This window comes from Nelumbo lutea, chromosome 4 (genome assembly GCF_056320005.1).
Source record: "Nelumbo lutea isolate HS-2025 chromosome 4, American lotus-T2T, whole genome shotgun sequence".
Classification (NCBI taxonomy): domain Eukaryota; kingdom Viridiplantae; phylum Streptophyta; class Magnoliopsida; order Proteales; family Nelumbonaceae; genus Nelumbo; species Nelumbo lutea.
In genome coordinates this window covers 9,737,237-9,753,824 of record NC_142687.1, presented here as the reverse complement: position 1 = coordinate 9,753,824, position 16,588 = coordinate 9,737,237, and positions in this window count along the sequence as shown.

Genomic DNA, 16,588 nt, shown 5'->3' with positions numbered 1-16,588 from the left:
GGTTCTAAATTTTAATATTAGATACGGACAAGTAAGAAAGAGTGAGCACGTGAGGTTGAGGATAGGCTTTCAGCAGACTTAAAGCCAGTACCAAAGAGAGAGGGCAAAAAGCCCTATATAAAGTGAAGTCCGATCAGGACAACCATGTCCGAAAACAAGTAGAGTACTGATCGAGGTCCACCATCCATCCACCGGCTCATTGTGAGCTTGTTGGACATGACCAGATTTGATCCAGAGCCACTGAAGGAAGGGAGTGGTCCTGAGGAGGAGCTGGGCCCCGAGTCCCGACTCTCTTTACGTTCACTTACCAACGACAAATTCCATTATGGATTCACCCAGCCTTGTTTTTGTACTTTTGTGGTTAGATAATATGCCGCCTTCATTCCTGCTCTCCTCTCATTTCAATTTAATTATAATTGTTTGGTGACGATACATGGAAGCCATTAAAGATATAACATGGGTCCTGTCTCTCTCATGGCTCTCATTTTGCCTGTAGGGCAATGAATCAAAAGGTTATATATTCATTGTTTACTTGTAGCATTGCTACAGCCTACAGTACATATGGAAATTCATAATTCTACCCTTCAAAATCTAGTAATTAGAATATCAACTAGATAACCACCTCAACTAGTAAAAGTAATTTAGATAGAAAAAAAAGAGTAAAATATAAAAGCCTCTCCTATAGTTTCATTTTAACAAATACCTACCATTTTTATAAATTATTTTACATACAAGATTATTGAAATAATCCCATTTTAACTCGACAAAATACTCCTTTAAAGATTATTTCAGTAATTTTACATACAAAATTACTGAAATATGTATTTTTGTTGAGTTAAAATGGGATTCTTTCAATAATTTTATATGAAAAATAATTAATAAAAGAGTAGAATGGATATTTGAAAAATACGGGTGTATCAGTCTAACGTTTTCCATCTAGGATGGTGGTGGAAGGGAGGCTTTTGTCAAGTTTCTGAAAAGTTCAGGGGACGTATTTGTTAAAATAAAACTATAAGGGAGGTTTTTATGATTATCAGAAACTTCAGGAGAGGTTTTTATATTTTAACCAAAAAAAGAAGCTTAGGTCTTTCATTTGTAATTTTGTATAGAACTGTAAATAAAATAAAAGGCCATTACCCAATGTCAGTCCTAGGAGTGCAACTCAGGTTAGCCCAAATTACCATTTTATACTGCTTCAGGTTTGGGCCTTCAGGTTGGACCCATTTAAGTTTTGACAAAAGGCTAAGCCCAAACCCACCCAAATCCAACCCCAGTGGGCCCCAATTATATAGGGTTTTGGCATGGATAGATTGGATATGGTCTTTAACTTTTGACATTTTTTTCACACAAAGTGGTTGCTCTCAAACTCAAACCTGAGTTCTCGCCCTTGTCAGTCCGAGATTTTAATATTATACCAAATAATGGCCCCTATTATATATCAAATTATTAATAATATTTTTGAATATTAATTTCTTATTTTCATTAATGTGCCATACTTTCTCCTAGTTTTAATATTTTCTGTTCATCATTTTTCTTTGTTCCCACGTTCACGAGGGTGCACATGTATGATGCGTGTCTCCATCTAATGATAAGAAAGAAAAATGAAGTTTAAACATTTATTCTTCCATATATCTGATTTGATCTTCTTTTAATCTTGTTACGCTCTGCTCCTTGACTCTGTTCAATATTAGTACTTTTTTTCAAAGCAATAAGAAATTGTTTTCTTTTTGAAGCACTTGATTCTTCATAAAATCTTTTCCTTTTGTTGACTCTAATCATGAAAGCATTCCATGAATCTATACATGAGGATTATTCTTCTTTCTATATATATATATATTCTTAATTAGAAGCTTATTCAACTTGAATCAGTGAAATCATACACCAAAAAATAAAAACTTCTTATAGACAAGAGGGAGATCACAAAATTGTTTCCAGGTTGGATGCCTTTTCTTTTCCTTACTTTTGGTGGGAAACATCAGTCGAAAGTCGAAACTTATTCTAATTCTCAATGTATTATTTGTTCAGAAAACCACACGTCCAACTTAGATTAAAAATTTATTCTGCTCAATCCAGTCAGAAACCTCTTTGCCATCCATCATCCAACCATGCACACAATTAATTTAAACAGGTGGTCGGGTAGGGTATCAAGACTCGAGCCAACAACAAAACTGATTAGACCCATCAGAAAAAAGAGAGGTTGGCCAGATTGTCAGGCTGTGTTTGGTTGCAATGACAATTTATTTGCCATGGTGGTGCAAATGATTTCGGTGTAAATTATGATTTATTTTTATTTCAAATTTTATCTTATTGTGTTTGGTTGCAATATAAGTGATGTAAAATAAGATCTAAACCAAAATAAAGTAAAACCCAAAACAAAATTAAACCAGAATTTATATTATTTTCATTTGCAATACAAATAAAATTGCACTTCAACCAAGGTTCAAAGTATCAATACAGCTCAATATGTTGGGTGTATCAGCTTGTATCAGTGCTTTTTTTTTATTCTGGTTCAGAATGATCAGTTTAAGGCCCAACTACTTTCTGAACCATGGTCTAACCTAAAATACCCATTATAGGGAATATCAGGATCACCATGGTATGATACGTATCAACTGATACATAATGATATTTTGAACATTTGAAACTACGGTGTCATTTTCTTGTGGGCTGAGAATTGATCAACTGCAATGCACGGTGCTTTTGAGAAATAATCGAGCATTATAAGTGGCAATCCCAATAGAAAAATAAAATGGATTAATCTTTAATCAACCACCACTAGCCCAATTGACCCATCAACTTTTTTGGCCATGATTTTTCTTTTTGGGTCATGGACTCATGGGCGCGCATTAAGAGCTGTGGATACGGTTGACGTATGTGGTTTTAAAATGGAGTTATTAGGCTTAAGTTTTGAACACCAAACCAAATGTGATTCTTTGCTTAATGGTGTCTATCACTCTCTTTCATCTCTTTATTTGATGATTGTTTATTTATCTCCTTGCTTTTCCCATTTTTATTTTCCGCTTTCTCTTTGTGGTTTTTGCTCTTTTACTTTCTATTGGGATACAAAACAAGAGAAGAGTCTCTGGACCAAACTAAATATTATTTTTTTTAGCCAAAGCATCGTCTCGTTGCTTGGGCTGTTTTTCTTTGTTCCAGGGTTAATGGCCTAATTTGCTTTTCTCTTTCGGCATTAAAGGAGAGTGTAATAGCTAGTACGTGTTATGTAATGGAGGACGTCTGCAATGTGATTTCTTTCTTTTGTTTATTTTGAATTGATTGAAGCACATTCAATTCTACAGTTTCTCAATCACTTTGTATGTGTGTGTGTTTTTTTTCCTCTCCACTTTCCTTGACAATTTTGCTGCCTTCTTCGCTTTTCAAACTCTAATCTTTTGATCTTTTCCCTCCCTGATTGATTGAATATTTGCTTTGATAATCATGCTGCCTTTCACATTTTCTATTCATTGGTTGTATCTGTGACGAGAGGCATCTTTTTGGCGTTCTGGACGTCAGCAAAAAACCTGAAACTGTCAAAACATTACTTCTTTGTTGGCCATTTCTCCGCCTAAGTTACTATTTGAGTAGAGATGAGGCCTTTTTGCAGACAGAATTCACAAACTCACAATATGTGAAAGATGCTTAATCTGTACTTTTTTCCATCCATAAGCTTCCATAATCACTTGGTTCAACAATGCCCAGCCAAACATACTACTAGCAGACACATATTCCCTTGATGAATGACCCAAAGCACTATGGCCCATTTGATTAGTTGAGTTACTATGTATAAAGCATAAAAGAAGTGATAGACACTATTAAGCAAAGCCAAAATTTGGGCTTCCCAGAGTCTCTTTAGGCCCATTTTGGGCTTCCCAGAATTTTCGCCAAACATTGTTTATATGCTGTTCGGGTGAAGCCTAGCCAACAAAGCCAAAAGCTGTCACGGGAAAGCCCTCCCCAAGGGTCCCCTACATGACAGCTGCCAACTCAATTGAAAGTGATACCCTCCGGCCTAATTCCTATCGAGCCTGCTATGAGGCTATGAGGTGAGCCACTGATCAGCCTGTCTCATGAACCGGTCTTGTCAGTCTGTCCCATCCCACCCCATTACAGTTGGCTCTAGGGTTACAAATGGATCGGATGAAATCAGATATAGTCACAATCCGATTTTGATTTGCTTCAATTCCAATTTGAATCCATCAGATATTTAGCTGATTCGAATCACATTTGAATTATAATTTGACAATATTAAATATTACAATAAATTAGACAAAAATGAATTAATAAGATGATCTAAAAGCGAGTTTAATATTATATTTCATGAACAAAATGAATTAATTATTTGTATAAAACTTGAACCTATGACGAAAAAAAAAAGAAAAAAAAAACTTGAAGCTATGACAATTTAGTGAAAATGCAGCATTGAAACTAATTTAATCATAAATGTAATATAAATTTTTAAGTATATATGGACGTATATATTTAAATCAAATCGAATTGGATTATATCATATTAAATAGGGATAGATCCATATTTGATTCAATCATGGATCAAATTCAAGTTAAAATCACCCTTAATAGAATTCAATTTGAATTAAAATTCAAACAATTGAATACCATTTGCAATCCTAATTGACTTCTTGCCCGACCATGGGTAAAGGGGTCACTAGAAAGGAGAAAAAAAAACGAAGAAGATTAACAAATTGTGATGGGAATGATTATATAATGTTAATATTGGAATGGATGGCACAAGGAGGCAGAAGGGACAAATAATCTTTCCCATGATGTACACCCATCAACTGGAATGTTTTAGTGATTTGTATGGTAATTAAAACTTTCGCTTAAACAAACCAACAAACACATGAAAGGTACTTGACTCGTTCATGAAACTTTCATTCATGGCAGCCATGAATACAGACTTAGTCAATGAAAATCATTGAATTGATATTTCAATGCAAGCCTCGCCAAAATTGAAACTGTATGCTTTTGAAAATTTTGTCAAGGGATGGCAATGGGCGAATTTCTTTGTCTTGTGATCATTTAAGCTGTAATCAATTCCCAAATATGACCCAGAACCTTATCTTACCGAATTTATATGGGATTCATGTAGCCAACCCTAATTGGGTATTTGTCAGGTTAACCCATGACAAACCCAATCATTAGTATTATGGCATTGAGATGCTTGTACATATGGCCTTGATTGATCATGAGTGTACCGCTTGTGGGGCGGTTGGTTGGGCTCAGAATCACATCTATATCTATATCTATAACCATAAAAGAATGAATATCTCTTTTTTCTAGAAATTTTATTGGACATTTTTTATCCCCTATCTAAGCAGCATACAATGGGCATAAAAGATGTCATATATATTATTTACTCTCACTCCAAAAATTACCCACTTATAACAATTAAAAAACTGTCAAATTATAATTGTTCAAAAACTACACATAAATTGTAAATAGTTAATTGTCTTGGAGATACTGTCATGTGTTACTAATTATATTTAAATGGAACTGATGTAACCGTTTCTGGCCACGTACCAATGTTTTGTGATGTAAAAAATTTTTGGCTAAGTATCTCGTTACTTGACCTGATGGTGACGTGCCTTAGTGATGAGCTACTTGGTGGCGAACTGCTTAGTGGCGAACTACCTGGTGGAGAACTGCCTGGGGGCGAACTGCCTGGTGGCGAACTCCCTAGTGGCGAGCTCCCTAGTGGCGAACTGCCTGGTGGCGAACTGCCTGGTGGCGAGCTCCCTAGTGGCGAACTGCCTGGTGGCGAACTGCCTGGTGGAGAGCTACCTGGTGGCGAACTCTATGCTAGGCGTCCTGTGACTTAGAGAATGGTGGAGCTCCCTGGTGCAGCGCAACCCAACTGCCCTCAGCATGAGGTGGTCTTCTTTCCTTTGTAAGCAGTGGGAGCTGAGGGACGTGCGAGAACTTCATCTTTTCCTCCTCTTTGTAGGTGGTGGGAGCTGAGGGACCTGCGAGAACTCCATCTCTTCCTCCTCTTTGTATGCGTCGGGAGCTGAGGGACCATTTTCCCCCCTCTTTGTCTGCGGCGGGAGCTGAGGGACCTGCGAGAACTGAATCAGAGGACCCCGGGGTATTTTCCCGGCGGGGGCTCTCCGACGCTTAAGTTAGCACTCTGATTGTAAAGAGCTTTGAGGATAATGTTGGAGAGACGAGAGAGCTAGAGAGCAGGGATTACCTCCACCTTTTTTTCATCCCCTTCCCCTTTGGGGGTGAGGTCTTTATATACTGGAGTCCTCGTGGGTTAGGTGGGTGAAAAGCCTCCAAACGGTAAGACTCGTCACATCCCATCAGAACCGGGGTACGGTGGTGAACTCCTCGAGGTCGTCAGGCTGGCGCTTGTGTCAGGCGGCCAAGTCGGTGTCTGGGCCAGGTTGTCAGGGCGGCGCCTGCGTCAGTCGGCAGTAGCTAGGTTGTTAGGTCGGTGCCCGTGTCAGTCGGCGGGTCAGTGTCTGGGCTAGGTTGTCAGGCAGGAGATCTTCCTGCGATACGCCAAACTACTCCTGTACCGAGCTTCTCTACAAGTGACGAGCTGCCTATGGCGAGCTGCCTGTGGCGAGCTGCCTATGGCGAGCTGCCTGTGGCGAGCTGCTTATGGTGAGCTGCTTATGGCGAGCTACCCATGGCGACCTGCCTATGGCGAGCTACCAGTGGCAAGCTCTGGCAGTGCCTGTGGCGAGCTGCCTGTGGCGAGCTGCCTATGGCGAGCTACTGCCTATGGCAAGCTGCCTGTGGCGAGCTGCCTGTGGTGAGCTGCCTATGGCAAGCTACCTATGGTAGGCTACCTGTGGCAAGCTGCCTATGGGGAGCTGCCTGTGGCGAGCTACCTGTGGCAAGCTGCCTGGAGGCCATACTTAGTTGGCACGAGGTGCCACATCACAATTCCACTGGAGGGCCAAATCTGCCCTCATCAATAGGCCCCCACTCCCGAGCTGAGAGTAACTCAGCGTAGGGAGTAGATTTCTTTTGGCCCGTAAGTCGACGAGCTAGTAAGTGCTTATCCAATTCCTAGTGTGGCCCGTAGGCTTTGGGAGTGACTCGTAGTCTACTCTTTAACTTTTGCCCGTGCCGGAGAGGCGACTGGGTCTTAAGTAGTAATGTGGCCCGTAGGCTTTGGGAGTGACTCGTAGTCTACTCTTTTTTAACTTTGCCCATGCCGGAGAGGCGATTGGGTCTTAAGTAGTAATGTGGCCCATAGCCTTTGCTTGTGAGGTGTCGAGCTATGATTGTGCTGCATCAGCTTCATAATGCCGGTCACCCACTCCTACAAGAAGCTACTAGGAGCTCAACCTTCGGGGGCAGCACTACCAACTTTAGGTCGCCAACTCACACAGGAGCCTTGGAAGGCTCGACCGGTAAGGACGCCTATGTAGTCGGTTGGCTGCCAACTCCCGCGAGCCACAAAGAGCTCATCTTTGTAGGGGGACCATGCAGAGAGGACTGATGAGGCATTATTTGAATTGAAAGTAAGGTTGGTAGAGCTACTTAGTCCGTTAGCTCCCCGCATAGTCTTTGATTTCATAAAAAACGTAAACTATAAAGCGATGGCTTCAATTTCTAAAAAGTGAAGACTTAGCTTTGGTAGGATGAGAACTTAGTTTTTGTAGGATGAGAACTTAGCTTTTTGTAGCGTTTTCCCACAGACAGTGCCAATTGATGTAACCGTTTCAGGCCATGTACCAATGTTTTGTGATGTAAAATTTTTTTGGCTAAGTACCTCGTTACTTGACCCGGTGGTGATGTGCCTTAGTGATGAGCTACTTGGTGGCGAATTGCCTGGTGGAGAACTGCCTGGTTGTCAAGGGGGGTAGTTCTACGGCGGAAGAACCCGTGCGGCGTCATGGTCAAGGCAGGATAGAACAAGCCTTTATAACGCATAGAGGCTAGGAGTTGCCCGATGGGATGGCTCCACCAAAGTCAGTAGCACTGGATCATGACCTCAAGTCCAATGATCGGGGCACTCTCCTGGCTCAGACCGGTCCATGGGAGGCGCCGCTTACGTGCTAAAGGGGGACAACCATAATGCAAGGTGACCATGCGCCGATGAGGTGACTTGGCACCGATGTGATGGGTCTCCTGTATGCCAATGATGACAGGCACCTGTGTGCCATGATGATAGGCAACCGCTTGGGCCGAAACACACTCATGCGCTAGAGGCAACGGGGTAGCTCACTCAGCTTGGGCAAGGGGCTGGCGTGGTGAAGGGACGTGCTTGAGCCAAGCCTGCATGCCAAGCCTCCCTTGAGTATCGGTAGCGCAGTGCCGATCCAACACTGTCCCCATGAGCAAGTGTGCACCCATGAGGAACCCTGGTAGCCATGCTAGTCGTTAACTAGGGCCGCCTCGCAAGGGGATGAAGGTCTGGGAGTGCCAAGGTTAGGCACCCAAGGAGGTCAACCACCCCTCCTCAAAGAGTATGTTAAGCTTCTGGTGGTTTGCCTGAAGATGACATCAGTTCTCCCAAAAATCTTACAGGCGAAAATGACGGGAATATCCTTAACATAAGCCTGCCAAGCGTAGGCAAGGCTAAGCCTGTGTCAGACCGTCACATGGTGGCGAACTATCTGGTGGCGAACTGCCTGGTGGCGAACTGCTTGGTGGAGAGCTACCTAGTGGTAAACTCCCTGCTAGGCTGCCTGTGACTTAGAGAATGGTGGAGCTCCTTGGTGCAGCGCAACCCGACTGCCCTCAGCATGCGTTGGTCTTCTTTCCTTTGTAGGCAGTGGGAGCTGAGGGACCTGCAAGAACTCCATCTTTTCCTCCTTTTTGTAGGTGGCGGGAGCTGAGGGACCTACGAGAACTCCATCTTTTCCTCCTCTTTGTATGCGGCGGGAGTTGAGGGACCTTTTTTCCCCCCTCTTTGTATGCGGCAGGAGCTGAGGGACCTGCGAGAACGGAATCAGAGGACCTGGGGGTATTTTCCCGACGGGGGCTCTCCAACGCTTAAGTTAGCACTCTAATTGTAGAGAGCTTTGCGGATAATATTGGAGAGACGAGAGAGCTAGAGAGCAGGGATTACCTACACCTTATTTCCATCCCCTTCCCCTATGGGGGGTGAGGTCTTTATATACAGGAGTCCTCGTGGGTTAGGTGGGTGAAAAGCCTCCAAACGGTAAGACTCTTCACATCCCATTAGAACCGGGGTACGGTGATGAACTCCTCGAGGTCGTCAGGCTGGCACTTGTGTCAGGCGGCCAGGTCGGTGTCTGGGCCAGGTTGTCAGGGCGGCGGGTTGGTGTTTGGGCCAGGTTATCAGGTCAGCGCCCGTGTCAGTCGACGGGTCAGTGTCTGGACTAGGTCGTCAGGCAGGAGATCTTCCTGCGGTACGCCAAACTACTCCTGTACCGAGCTTCTCTACAAGTGACGAGCTGCCTATGGCGAGCTGCCCATGGCAAGATCTGGCAGCAGCCTGTGGTGAGTTGCCTATGGCAAGCTCTGGCAGCAGCCTGTGGTGAGCTGCCAATGTCAAGCTGCCTATGGCGAGCTGTTGCCTGTGGTGAGCTGTTGCCTGTGGCAAGCTGCTACCTGTGGCGAGCTGCCTATGGCGAACTACTGCCTGTGGCAAGCTGCCTATGGCGAGCTGCTGCCTATGGCAAGCTGCTACCTGTGGCAAGCTGCCTATGGCGAGCTGCTGCCTATGGCAAGCTGCCTGGAGGCCATACTTAGTTGGCACGAGGTGCCACATCACAATTCCACTAGAGGGCCAAATCTGCACTCATCAAGAACTATCCCCATAACACTGTATTGGTGAGAGTCTTATGCAATGGATTGCCCTTTTGGATCTGATTTGGTTAGGGAAGCCTATGTTGGTTGAAATTCCTAAATTTTTCAAAAGGGTTCTTTTTTTAAACTGCACATTTATAAGTAACTCTTTAGGTTGTGTTTGCATAAATTTCAAGATTTGAGCTTTGAAGGCCCAAAAGCACAAGAAAAAAGAAAAACAATTTTGGGGCATAAAAGTGTTCTGCCTTAGAATATGTTTTTAAAAACAACTCTTACCAAACTCTCAAACCACTTTTTGGTTCATGTTGGTGTAGTACCATCCAAAGCTCAAAAGGTAAAACTTATCCAAACAGAGCCTAGTTAGAAATAAAAATAGCTTTTTTGTTTTCCACATAACAAAATGCCAAAAGTGAATACATCTCATGTTGATAAACTGATTCAAATATGGCCTAATTGGTAGTGATCCTGGTTGGCATAGTGATTAGGCTATAGAGAAGTTAAACCAGAGAGACTAATCATATTAGAATGTTTCATATGGCTGACAATACAAACCATAAGTATGTTGTATTTTCATCAATCTACAATGGTGGCTTCTCTTTTTGATGAGGGCAGATTTGGCCCTCCAGTGGAATTGTGACACGTGGCACCTCATTACAACTAAGTATGGCCTCTTGGCAGCTCGCCACAGATAGTTCACCATAGGCAGCTTAGGCAGCTCGCCATAAGCAGCTAGTCATAAGTAGCTAGCCATAGGCAGCTCGCCACAAGCAGCTCGCCATAGGCAGCTCGCCACAGGCAGCTTGCCTTAAGCAGCTTGCCATAGGCAGCTCGCCACAGGCAGCTTGCCATAGGCAACTCGCCACAGGCAGCTCGCCATAGGCAGCTTGCCTGAAGCAGCCATAGGCAGCTCGCCACAGGTAGCTCGCCACAGATAGCTCGCCATAGGCAGCTTGCCTGAAGCAGCTCGCCATAGGCAGTCGCCATAGGCAACTCGTCACAGGCAGCTTGCCTTAAGCATCTTGCCATAGGCAGCTCGCCACAGGCAGCTCGCCATAGGCAGCCCGCCATAGGCAGCCCGCCATAAGCAGCTAGCCACAGTCAGCTCGCCACAGCTCGCCATAAGCAGCTTGCCATAGGCAGCTCGTCACTTGTAGAGAAGCTCGGTACAGTAGTATCGCAGGAAGATCTCCTACCTGACGACCTGGCGTAGACACCGACCCGCCGACTAACACAGGCGCTGACCTGACGACTTGGCCCAAACACTGACCCGCCGACTGACACAGGCGCCGACCTGACAACCTGGCCCAGACACCGACCCACCGACTGACGCAGGTGCCGCCCTGATAACCTGGCCCAGGCGCCAACCTGGCCGCCCGACACAAGCGCCAGCCTGACGACCTCGAGGAGTTCACCACCGTACCCCGGTTCTGACGGGATGTGACGAGTCTTACCGTTTGGAGGCTTTTCACCCACCTAACCCGCGAGGACTCCAGTATATAAAGACCTCACCCCCCAAAGGGGAGGGGGATGGAAAAAATGGAGGTAATCCCTGCTCTCTAGCTCTCTTATTTCTCCAATATTATCTTCAAAGCTCTCTACAATCAGAGTGCTAACTTAAGCGTCGGAGAGCCCCCGCCGGGAAAATACCCCCGGGTCCTCTGATTCAGTTCTCGCAGGTCCCTCAGCTCCCGCCGCATACAAAGAGGAGGAAAAGATGGAGTTCTTGCAGGTCCCTTAGCTCCCACCACCCACAAAGAGGAGGAAAAGATGGAGTTCTCGCAAGTCCCTCAGCTCCCATTGCCTACGAAGGAAAGAATACCACCTCATGCTGAGGGCAGTCGGGTTGCGCTGCGCCAGAGAGCTCCACCATTCTCTAAGTCACAATCCACCTAATAGGGAGTTCACCACCAGGTAGCTCTCCACCAAGTAGCTCTCCACCAGGGAGCTCGCCACCAGGCAGTTCGCCACGAGACAATTCACCACCAGGCAGTTTGCCCCCAGGCAGTTCACCACCAAGTAGCTCATCACTAAGGCATGTCACCACTGGGTCAAATAACGAGGTACTTAGCCAAAAAAATTTTACATCACAAAACATTGGTACGTGGCCAGAAACGGTTACATCAATTGGCGTTGTCTGTGGAAAACGCTACAAAAATCTTAAGTTCTCATCTTACAAAAGCTAAGTCCTCTTCTCCCAGAAAGCTAAATCCTCACTTTTTAGAAATCGAAGCTATCGCTTTATAGTTGACATCTTTTATGAACTCAAAGATTATGCAGAGAGCTAACAGACTAAGTAGCTCTACCAACCTTACTTTCAATTCAGATAATGCCTCATCAGTCCTCTCTGCAAGGTCCCCCCTACAAAGATGAGCTCTTCGTGGCATCCGCGGGAGTTGGCGGCCAACCAACTACATAGGCGTCCTTACCGGTCGAGCCTTCCAAGGATCCCGTGTGAGCTGGCAACCTAAAGTTGGTAGTGCTTCCCCCGAAGGTCAAGCTCCTAGTAGCTTCTTGTAGGAGTGGGTGACCGGCATTACGAAGCTGATGCAGCACAATCATAGCTCGACACCTCACAAGCAAAGCCTACGGGACACATTACTACTTAAGACCCGGTCGCCTCTCCGGCATGGGCAAAGTCAAAAAAGAGTAGACTACGAGTCACTTCCAAAGCCTATGGGCCACATTACTGCTTAAGACCCGATCGCCTCTCCGGCGTGGGCAAAAGTCAAAGAAGAGTAGACCACGAGTCACTCCCAAAGCCTATGGGTCACACTAGGAATTGGATCAGCACTTACTAGCTTGTCGACTTACGGGCCAAAAGATATCTACTCCCTTCGCTGAGTTACTCTCAGCTCGGGAGTGGGGGGAAATTGATGAGGGAAAATTTGGCCCTCCAGTGGAATTGTGACACGTGGTACCTCATGCCAACTAAGTATGGCCTCTTGGCAACTCGCCATAGGCAACTTGCCTGAAGCAGCTCGCCATAAGCAGCTAGTCATAAGCAGCTAGCCACAGGCAGCTCGCCATAGGCAGCTCGCCACAGGCAGCTTGCCTTAAGCAGCTCGCCCCAGGCAGCCTGCCATAGGCAGCTCGCCCCAGGCAGCCTGCCATAGGCAGCTTGCCACAGGCAGCTCGTCACTTGTAGAGAAGCTCGGTACAGTAGTATCGCAGGAAGATCCTCTGCCTGACGACCTGGCGTAGACACCGACCCGCCGACTGACACAGGCGCTGACCTAACGACCTGGCCCAGACACCGACCCGCCGACTGACGCAGGCGCCGCCCTGATAACCTGGCCCAGGCGCCGACCTGGCCGCCCGACACAAGCGCCAGTCTGACGACCTCGAGGAGTTCACCACCGTACCCCAGTTCTGACGGGATGTGACGAGTCTTACCGTTTGGAGGCTTTTCACCCACCTAACCCACGAGGACTCCCGTATATAAAGACCTCACCCCCCAAAGGGGAGGGGGAAGGAAAAAATGGAGGTAATCCCTGCTCTCTAGCTCTCTTGTTTCTCCAATATTATCTTCAAAGCTCTCTACAATCAGAGTGCTAACTTAAGCGTCGGAGAGCCCCCGTCGGGAAAATACCCCTGGGTCCTCTGATTCAGTTCTCGCAGGTCCCTCAGCTCCCGCCGCCTACAAGGAGGAGGAAAAGATGGAGTTCTCACAGGTCCCTCAGCTCCCGCCATCCACAAAGAGGAGGAAAAGATGGAGTTCTCGCAAGTCCCTCAGCTCCCACTGCCTACGAAGGAAAGAAGACCACCTCATGCTGAGGGCAATCGGGTTGTGCTGCGCCAGGGAGCTCCACCATTCTCTAAGTCACAGGCCACCTAGTAGGGAGTTCGCCACCAGGTAGCTCTCCACCAGGCAGTTCGCCACCAGGGAGCTCGCCACCAGGCAGTTCGCCACCAGATAGTTCACCCCAGGCAATTCGCCACCAGGCAGTTCGCCCTCAAGCAGTTCGCCCCCAGGCAGTTCACCACCAGGTAGTTCACCACCAAGTAGTTTGCCACCAAGTAACTCATCACTAAGGCACATCACCACCGGGTCAAATAACGAGGTACTTAGCCAAAAAAAATTTATATCACAAAACATTGGTACGTGGCCAAAAACGATTACATCACTTTTCTTTCCTAACATGTTTACGTTTAATCATTGCCTCTGATCTCCTCCAAATAAAAAATCTACACACACTCTAATAGCACGGGCACCTAGAAGCATGAATTTAACAATATAAGGGATATTCCCAAGTTGTGGTTGAATGCTGTGTGAGCAGAGTTTTTGTTTGCAGGATCCAGATTTCATTGCTTCCTTGAAACTGACATGTGGTGAAAGGCCCTTTTAAGAGAAGTTCAGATCTGGTCCCAACAGCCATTGCAGCTGTACATTAAGAGCATCCATCTCCCTTGTCCTTCATGGTGATATGCTCCCAATGTACGGCTGCAATGGCTGTTGGGACCATGTGTTGGGAGTCTTGGGACCATGTGCTGGGACCAGAGATGAACTACTTCAAGAGAACCATCAGCTAGGGCTGCTGCCTACTCTCTCCCCTGTCCAATATATGGAATCTACCCAATGTCCACTGTACCAACCTTGGCTTGGAGGCATAGTGAGGTGAAGCTTAGCGTCTTCTTGCTTCTGAGTCGGGCCTTACATGGACAGCTTATAAGTTGAGACCCTGAATCTGTTGTTTGTCACGTTGTGTGCAAAATGCTACATTACTAATCACAATTCACAAGTAAACATGTTATTATTCCATATACATGAGTGCGGATTATATGTTTACAGAACATTGGTGTGTTTACTCCTAATTGGTTACTAAGAGTTTACACTTGTACAACATGGTGAGCAGCAGATCCCGAGTGATAAGCTAAGCCCAGATTACAGTGAATCAGTTATTTGAAGGGAGACCCAAGCAATTGAACCAGCTTTAGCTGAATGTTCAGCATCCTCTCTTTCATTGCCCATTTGTGCCCGTTAGCCCAATCACAGCAGATATAATCATGGTTTTTAAAACTGGACCGGATCAGACAGTTTGACTAGAAAAAATCGAGAACCAATCAAGTGATCAGTTTTGATTTTCCCCAAAACTGGAAATTTGACCAAAACTGTTGATTTTTGTTAGAAAACCGTTGACCCAGGTGATTAATTGTAACTGTTACCGACCAATTTCATGCTTGATTTGGACTTGGGCTTTTCTATGTCAGATTGAATGAAATTGCCATTTGTTTAACAAGATGTCGCACCACACCTTATATAAAGGGCCCATTTGGGAGGGCTTCAGGTTAGATTAAACTGCTTTCACTAAGAGGTTGTTCGGAATCGTGGGTATTTATTAAATAAACGTTGTCACATAGGCACCATTTCAGCATTTCCCCCAATATGTGAATCACATAGGGACTTACAAAAATAGGCTTTGATTTATGTGCATACTTACCATTGGGGGAAACTTCATTTTAGTGCTTCCCCCTACGGATAGGTGTTTATTCACTATTTTGCTGATATAGTGCCTAATGGCACCTAAGTGCCAACAATTGGGTTTATTATTACTTTTCTCGATTTTTCAAACAAATCAAATACAAAATATTTAGTAAATAAATGTCCATGATTCTAAACACATACTAAGGCATTACTTGATACCTGAGACATTGCATGCCCACTTCGAGTCCACATAAACACCACATAAGATAGTCTGCTTCAACAGTCAAAAAACCTATTTGGTTAGACTGTTTTTAGTGATAAACAAGCAAAATCGAAACGCCTAGGAATCCACATAACTCACGACCGTTTGCAACACCAAAAAGGTGCTTTAAACAAGAGTGTAGAATTTCTCGCAATGATTATGTGACATGGCAGCAACATTATCTATGTGACCTTTTTAACATAGATGAAAACATTGCATGCTATCCTATATGGCAGCAACATTGCCAAACCATTGTTGTTTATTGTATAAAACACCTCACTAAAAGCAGCCACGGTATCAAATACCTATTAAATCAATTTCTTGGCTGAATGAAAACATGTTTCGACTTTCTTTTCTTTTCTTTTTTTTCAATTTCACCAAATGTAACATCAAAATTTTCCCTATGAACTTGCAAAGCCAAAACCGCTGTATATGAAATTCCTCCCATAAAGGCAAGTAACTTGTCATAATTGTATCTCATGCAATCAGGCTTGTCGATGTATCAAGACTTAGTTATATGTACCATCTGATGGCTACATTTTATTTAGAAGAGCAGATGGTTGAACAATAATTAACCAGAAACCGGGCTAATTCCCCCACCAACTTTCAATTCTCAAGGTCACAGATTTAAAACCAGTTTAGACTGTTTCGGGCTCCAGGCTCCGTCTGGTATAGGAGTTATTATTTAGGTATTCCAATTCTAATTATTTGGTTAGGTAGAATCAGAATTCTATTCTCATTTCTGTTTAAATAGTATTCTTATATTTGAGTGAATGGTCATTTCATATTTCTCCTCTGGAAATGGAATCTCATTCCTGTTGATTTCAATTCTCATTTTCATTTTTATCTGAATCAAACAAACTATAAGAATAGACCATTTTGATTCTAATTTTAAAGGATTTTAATTCTAATTATAACTAAAAACCAAATGAACCCTTAATGTAAAATATATTGGCCATTTGATCATTTTAACAACTAAATGACACCGCTTAAGCTATTATCAAAAGACTCCTAGAATCTCATACTTGCAAGCGTCAGACCTAATTTACCCTCTCAAAATCACAAACAACTGGGACCAACATTAGACAATAACGTTTTTTAGGCTCAGTTTAAAAAGAGTACAAATGCAAAATATAAAGTTTTGCACTCTAT